Raw genomic sequence first — 8,476 nt, forward strand, 5'->3', positions numbered from 1 at the left:
CATTCGTTTGTTGATGGGCACTTAGGTTGTTTCCAACTCCTTGCTATTGTGAACAAAGCTGCAGTAAACATGGGTGTGCATATATCTGCTTGGATGTCAGCTATGGTCTCTTCAGGGTATATTCCCAGTAGTGGAATTGCTGGGTCAAATGGAAACCTGCCCGTCTTAACACACTCGCTTAGTCAATCCATTTCCTACAGATCTTCCTCTCCTGTGCTGTCACTCCACACTTCTAAGCATGTCTTTTTAAAGGACTGGTCCCTCCTGGCCACATGCCCAAAGTATGAGACAGAGTTTCAAAATCCTTGTCTCCAGAGAGCAATTTGGTAGCCCCCTCTTCAGGAAAAACCTGTTTGTTCTCTTGGCGGTCTATGGTGTCTGTTTAACGCTTCTCAAGCACCACAACTCAAAGGCATTGATTATTCAGTCATCCTTAGTCATTGCCAGCAACCTGATGCCTAGCAAGTTAATTGTGAAGCCTGATCTCAGTCAGGTGCACCTTAGTCTCTAGACCGACGACATTGCTTTTCCACACTCTGTAGAGGTACCTGACAGCAAATTTTCCTAACGCAGTTCACCTTTTGATTTCCTAACTGCTAGTGACAAGAGAGTTGATTGTGGAACTGAGTAAACTGAAATTATTAACAGTCTCAGTGACTTCTCCATTTAACGTGCTGTCAGTCGGCCTAGTGAGAATCTTTGTTTTCTTGATACGGAGCTTCAATCCTTATTGAAGACTGCAGTCCTTGACCTTCTGCAGCAAACACTTTGGGCCTTCTTCAGTTTGGGCAAGCAAGATTGTGTTGTCTGCATAATGCAGTCTGTTGATGAGTCTCCAATTCTAATGTTACATTCCTCCTCATAAAGTCCAGCCTCATGAATGATGTGTTCCTCATATAGATTGAAAAGGTACGGAGACAAGATGCATCCCTGATGCACTTCTTTCCTGATTTTGAATCCTGCATTGTTTCTTGCTCTATTCTGACGACTGCTGCTTATTCCAGGAATAGGTTTTGCATGAGCACAATCGATTGTTCTGGGCTTTCCATTCTTCTCAAGGCTAGCCACAATTCGTTGTGGTCCTCACAGTCAAATACCTTTGCATAGTCAGTGGAACACAGACATTGCTCTGTTACTCTGCTTTCAGCCAGGATCCATCTGATATTGGCTATGTTGGCCCTAGTGCCACATTCTCTTCTAAACCCAACTTATATTTGTGCTATTTCTCTGTCAATGATGTTCTAGTGGTTTTGGATAGTCTTCAGCAAGATTATAATTACGTGTGATATTGTTCAATAATTTCCACACTGTTGGATCTTTTTTTTTTAATGGGAATAAATATCGATCTCTTCTAGGCAGTTGGCAAATTCTTGGCACAATCTGGTAAGCATATCCAGGGTTGTATCTGTCAATTGGTATTCCGTCAATTCCTGGGGCCTTGTTTTTTGCCAGTTCCTTCACAACAGCTTAAACATCCTCTTCCATCACCATTGCCTCTTGATCTTGTTTGATGAAATTCTTCTGTGTCAGCCAGTTCTTTTGGATACAGTGATTCTGTGTACTCAGACTTCTTTTGATGCTTTGTGGATCATTCAGTATTCTGCCTATAGCATCTTTAAATACTGAAACTTGAGGCTTGAATTTGTTCTTTTGTTCCTTCAGCTTAAAAAATGCCAAGTGAATTTGGCCCTTTTGCTTTTCTAACTCCAGCTCTTTGCATATTTCATTATAATACTGTGCTTTGTCTTCCCAAGCTGCCCTTTGAAATCTTCTGTTCTGCTCCTTTGCTTCTTGATGTCTTCCCTTGGCATTCTACTGCAATATTCAGAGTCTCTTCTGACTTCCTTCTCAGTCTTGTCTTTCTCCTCTGTCTTTGTAATGACCTTTTGCATTCTTCATGAATAATATTCTTGATATCCTTCCATGGGTCATCTGGTCTCCATTCATTAGTATCCAAGGCCTCAATGGATGACTGAAATGCAAAAGTTGTAAACAAGAAAGAAAGCTCAGTAGTTGGAAAACATGGATTTGTTGATAGAAATGAGACTGGAAATAGAGGGATTTTGGTCAGTGGTTTATTCGTTAAAATACCTTTTATAAGAAACACAGCAGCTATACACATGGACCTCACCCGATAATCTACAAAGGAATGGGATTGATTACATCTGTGGAAAGAATCATTGGAGAAGCTCAGTATCAGCTGTGAAAACTAGGCCAGGTGCTGATTGTGGAACAGACCATCTTCTCATATCTAAGTTCAAACTGAAGCTTAACAAAATTAAATCCACAAGAATCAAAATGTGACCCACCTAAATTTAATAACCATCTCAAGGGAACTTTATATGGTGTTAAAACAAGAAAGGTGTACATTAAGAGTTTTATCCTTTCTCCATACCTGTTCATTCTATATACTGAGCAAATCAAGAATCTGAATTCTATGAATGAGAATAGTGTCAGGATCAGAGACAGACTCATCAAAAACCTGAGTCATGCAGATGACACAGCCTTGCTTGCTGAAAGGACTTGAAGTGCTTGCTGCAGAAGATCAAAGAATACAACCTTTGATATGAACTGCATCTCAGTATCCAGAAATCAAAAATTCTCACAACTGGACTAATAGGATAGATGGAGAAAAGATTAAAACTGTCAATGACTTCATCTTACTTGGCTCCACAGTCAACAAATTTGGTACCAGTAGTCAGGAGATCAATAGAAAACATAGCATTGGGAAAGTCTGCTGTCAGGCACCTCTCCAAGGAGCAATAATGTCAATTTGAGGACTAACATGTTCCTTATTCAGCCAATGGTCTTTTCATTTACTTGCTATGCCTCTGAGAGCTGGGCAATGAATAAAGATGATGGAAGAATTGATGTCTTTGAGCTGTTTTGTCTCCTGTACTGCCAAAAGAACAAACAGCTGTGTCTTAGATAAAGTATAGCAAGAGTACTGCTTGGAGGCAAAGATGACAAAGCTTTGTTTCACGTACTTTAGGCATGTTGTTAGAAGAGGCTCTTCCTTGGAAAGGGTCATCATGCTTGGAAAGGTGGAGGATTGGCAAAAAGGACCCTCAACACAGTGACTGCCACAATGGGCTCAAGTATGTCAGAAATTGAGGATGGCACCAGATAGCACAGGGTTCAGATCTTTTGTTCATAGTGTCACAGTGAGTCACATTTGACTTTATGGCATTAACCACAACAATAGGATGACAGAAGAGTTGATGCCTTTGAGATGTATGGAGAAGAGTTGTCAGTATCCCATGGACCATGAAGAAAACAAGTCTGTCTTGGAGGAAATTCAACGAGGGTGCTCCTTAGAGGCAGAGACTGCAAAACTTGACCTCATATACTTGGGGTATAATGTCTGGAGGGGCAAGTCCTTGGAAAAAGAAACCATGCTTAGAAAGATAAAGGATTAGCAAAAGAGTGGAAGACCCTCAGCAAGATGGGTTGACGCAGTGTGTGTGAACAGTGGGCTCAAGCAGGTTGGGGGGTGTGAGGATGGCATAAGATAGGGTAAAGTTCAGAACTGTTGTTTATAGGGTCACTGTCAATTGCAGTTGACTTGATGACATCTAACGACAATAACACTTTCTCTAAAGAACTTTTGGCAGTCTCAGAGAGCATGTCTGTGTTCTGAGTTAGCTTAATCCTAGTTATTAGTCTGAAGGCCAGAAGAGGAGGTATGAGTAGGTCTTGAGGGGAGCACTTGTTGTCTTCACAAGGCAAAACCAAAACACTAGGGTTGCTGGGAGTCAGCAGCAGCAGCAGCAGTGAATTAAGTCAAAGGTGCCAACGAGGGCCTCAGCCTTTCACACTAAGCCTTTAATTGGTGATTCATAACTCTCAGCCTTTCTTGTCTTTCTCAGTAGCCCCCAGGACAGCCATCTAGTTCCATTGTGCTTATAACTTCTCAAGCCTGATGTACTGTAAAACCTCCAAAATACTAGAACATAATAAAGGTGGAAACATAAGAAAAATTCAAATATTTGCCACTCAAGAGAAGTGATAGAAAAAAAGCAGAAATTTGTAGGACCAGGAAAAACAAGCCTTTGAGTTCTATCTCTCAGAGGTTTGTTTTAATTGTGTTTTGTTGAATTATCTCCTACCAGGATGCCATGTGAGTTCATCACTAGTAAAAGTTTTAACAAAAGTGTTGATGTCATGGCAATGTTGTTGTTGTTATGTGCCGTCAAGTTGTTTGCGACTCATAGTGACCCTATGTACAACAGCCCTAAACCCTGCTCTATCCTGTGCCAATCGCATTGCCTCTAACAGACCCATCCCGATTACCCCAGTCACTGAATCAGTCCACCTCACAGAGGGTCTTTCCCCTCCTGTGCTGTCCCTCCACACTCCCAAGCATAATGTCCCTCTCCAAGGACCTGTCCCCTCCTTACAATATGTCCAAAGTATGTCAGACAAAGCCCCAGAATCCTTCCCTCAAAGGAGTAGCCTGGTTTAACCCTCTCCGGGATGAATCTGTTTATTTTCTTGGCAGTCCATGGAACATTGAATACTCTTCTCCAGCACCACAGCTCAAAGGCATCAATTCTCCTTCTATCCTCCCTAGTCATTGTCCAACTCTCTGATGTATAACAAGTGATTGCAAAGACCATGGCCTGTATCAGACGCACCTTAGTCTCCAGAGAGACACCGTTGCTCTTGAGTACTTTAGAGGGGTCCCTAACTGCAGACTTTCCCATCGCAATATGTTTTTTTATTTCCTGGCTGCTGGTGCCAAGAGTGTTGACTGTGGAGCCAAGCAAACTGAAGTTGTGAACAATCTCAATCTCTTCGCCATCCATCCTGATGCTGCCAATTGGTCCACTGGTGAGAATCTTTGTCTTCTTGACATTGAGCCTCAATACCTCCCATTATTCATGAAGTTCTCATTGCTAGCTGGCCTGTAGGTGACTTAGCTTTAAAACTCCATTTTAGATTTGGCTTCGTCCCCACTATTGGCCCCAACTGTTACCAGATCAGATAGAAAAGGTACTCTGAGGTAGAAATTGAGTGCAAGAAATTTATTAGGGTGTGTTCTCGCATGTAATCCCTGTGAGAAAATGAGAGCTACAGGCTCTAGGCAAAGGTGCTCTAGAGCTGTGGCCTCTCTGAAGAGTCGTCCCCTTTCAAACGAGGAAAAATTCTTTCTACTCCCACCTTGACCAGTGGCTGCCAGCTGTCCCCCAGGCAGCGGCGTGACCTTGAACGACCTCAATTCTAAAGACTAACCTGCTGAATCTGTCCTTTCTATCATCATTTTAAAAAAAAGAATATAGTAGCTTTCCTAGACTCTCTCTCAGTGTACTTTTACTGTTCAAGCAGCCAGGATCTGGGGAATCAGAGGAGGACTCAGCTAAGAACTGTCAATCACTAAAATCCCAGGGGAGGATGGACCAGGGAGTATGGTACGTATGTTTCAGTCCTGAAGGCAAGTATCTGGATGGCACATGTTTCATTCATCTTCTGGGGAGGAGTCAAGTTCCTACACCCTGCAACCCTCCAACAGGTTTCTGAGACTGTCAGTCCTCTGAGGAGGAGATGCATATCTTTTTCTCTTAAGAGCTGCTAGTAGATTTGAACTATCAGATTTGTAGTGTTTTGTTGAGAAGCACAACTCACCATGGACCAGAGGGCCCTGGCATGTAGTTATATACCTTTAAATATGTGTACTGACCAAGAGGCAGTTGTTTGAGTAGAACAAAGGGATATGGCATGGTTTAAAATCAGGAATGGGGATACCATTTGACCCAGCAATTCCATTACTGGAAATCTACCCCAGAGAGACCGTAACTGCCATCCAAGCAGATATATGCACACCCATGTTTATCGCAGCTTTGTTCACAATAGCAAGGAGTTGGATGCAACCTAAGTGCCCATCAACAAACGAATGGATAGAGAAGCTGTGGTATATTCACACAATGGTATACTATGCTGCACTGAAAAACAAGGAACTCATGCAATATTATTCAAAATGGGTGATCGTGGAGGACATTATGCTGAGTGAAATATCTCAGTCACAAAGGGACAAATACTGCATAGTGCCACTGTTGTAGAATGGGACTGACATCAGGGTTGGTGTAAGAATGAGAAAAATGGATAAATTATGTATTCTGTATTGAAACAGATGAGGGAATGAACAGATCAAAGATGATATATGATTGGGTATTATGGTTATCACAAGAGTCCAGTATGAAGGTTGCATAGTGAAGTGTTCTCGGGGTGAGGGCTGGGGGGGGACAGGAGGGGATTGTATACCAATGAAGGAATTTTTTTTTTCAAAGAGAGGAGCGAACTGGAGGGGAGGGGTGGGCAGGGAGAAAAGTGCAACAATGAATGAATGGAAATCCAAAATATCTGTAAATGTTCATTAAAATTAATTTAAAAGGGGGGGGAAATCAGGAATGAGGTGTGTATTAGGAATGTATCCTTTCACGACATGTATTCAGTTGGTACGCTGAGAAAATAATCCAAGAAACTGAACTATAGGAACAGGATTGTTCATTTACAATTTGTGATATTCAGATGACACAATCTTAATTGCTGAAAGCAGAAGACTAGAAGCACTTACTGATGAAATTCAAAGACTACATTAGTATGTGCTACATTTGAACATAAAAAAAACCCCAAAACCATCATAATTGGACTGAGCAGCACTGTGATGAACAGAAGATACTGCAGTTGTCAAGGATTTCATTTTACTTGGCTTCACACTCAATTCCCATGAAAGCAGCAGTCAAGAAATCAGACAACATAGAGTATGAGGCATGTCTGCTGGACACAATCTCTTTAAAAGTGCCAAAAAACAAAGGTGTACTTCAGAGGACTGAGGTACACGTGACCCAAGCCATAGTACTTTCATTCCCCTCATGTCTATATGAAAAAGCAGAACAATGAAAAAGGCAGACCAAAGAATAATTAATGCCTTTGAATTATGATGTTTCTTGAACAATATTGAATATACCATGAACTGTCAGAACAACAAACAGATTTGTCTTGGAAGAAGATACAGCGACAGTGCCTTTAAAGGATAGTGGCAGGATTTTTTTCTCAAGTACTCTGGACATGTTATCAGCATGAACTTGTCCCTGGAGAACAATATTACGCTTGGTAGAGAGCCATCCAAAAAAAAAAAGAAAGAAAAGAAAACCCTCAGTGACATGGATTGAAACAGGCTGCAACAATGAGCTCAAATATAGCCGAAATTGTGAGGATGGTGCAGAGCTGGACAGTATTTAGTTCAGTTGTACATAGGGTTGAGAGAAGTCAGAACTGACTCAGTGACCACTAACAGTGACAAATACGAGAGGCAGGATACACACATGCGTACACACACACGGAGCTCTGGTGGTGTAGTCCATAGGGATTTGTGCTGCTAACCCAAGAGCCACACCTGTGTGGCAGTTCAAATCCACCAGCAGCAGCTCAGTCTCTTCCGCATGTGATTTACAGCCTTGGAAACCTACTGTAAGGTCAGTCCCAACTTGATGACAAAAAGAACAAAGACATAGATGGATTTGTTTTTGTTAAGTACCATCAAGTTGACCGCAACTCATACCAAACCTATGAATGATAGATCTGGACCTTGCCCTAGCATGTGCCATCTTTACCATCTATGACTCATTAGTGTCCAGTGTTCTAGTCACTACATCAGTCTATCTTGCAGTAAGTCTTCCTAATGCTGACCCTCTACCTTTCCACACATGATGTCCTCCAAGGACTGGCTCCCCTAACAACATCTCCAAAAGATATGAGATGGAAGTCTCACCATCTTTGTCTTCACGAAGGAACCTTGCTCCAAGACATACTTGTTTTTTTGACCATCCATGGGATATTCAGTACTCTAATTCAACTGAAACACTTCAATGTTTTTTGTCATCCTTACAGGCCTACTGAATGTATGTGATAACAGCCTATTTATTGTACATCTTACTGTCCTCTCTAAGGGATGGACTGCCTTTCTTTATACTCATCAGATGTTCCCATAACTAGCTCAAGACAATGTTCAGAACAATGAAATCATTAAAATGATGGGATGAAACTTTGAGTGAAACATAATTGATCCTCAAATGTTTCTTGAGTAAATTATTGCATTTTTGTTATCATCTACAGTTAGAATGATAGGTTAACCACCTAGGAGCATGAAACTTAATACTGCATGTTAATGAACTGTTTTGAAGTCAATTTTTATTCGTCAAGCCAAATAATTCTAGTTCTCCCTCTTGATTATTTCCCAGGTTCAAAATTGGGAAGGGCGTACACCAGGGATGCATCCTATCTCCATACCTTTTCACCTTGTATGAAGAACAGATTATCCAGGAGGCTGGGCTCTATGAGGAGAAATGTGGCATCAAGATTGGTGGATGATTTATCAACAATCTGTGTTATGCAGATGAAACAACCCTGCTTGCTGAAACTGAGGAGGACCTGAAGCACCTGCTGCAGAGGGTCAAGGACTGTAGCCTCCAATATG

Source organism: Elephantulus edwardii, unplaced genomic scaffold (genome assembly GCF_000299155.1).
Source record: "Elephantulus edwardii isolate Elephantulus edwardi_28Jun2011 unplaced genomic scaffold, EleEdw1.0 scaffold00273, whole genome shotgun sequence".
In the NCBI taxonomy this organism is placed as follows: domain Eukaryota; kingdom Metazoa; phylum Chordata; class Mammalia; order Macroscelidea; family Macroscelididae; genus Elephantulus; species Elephantulus edwardii.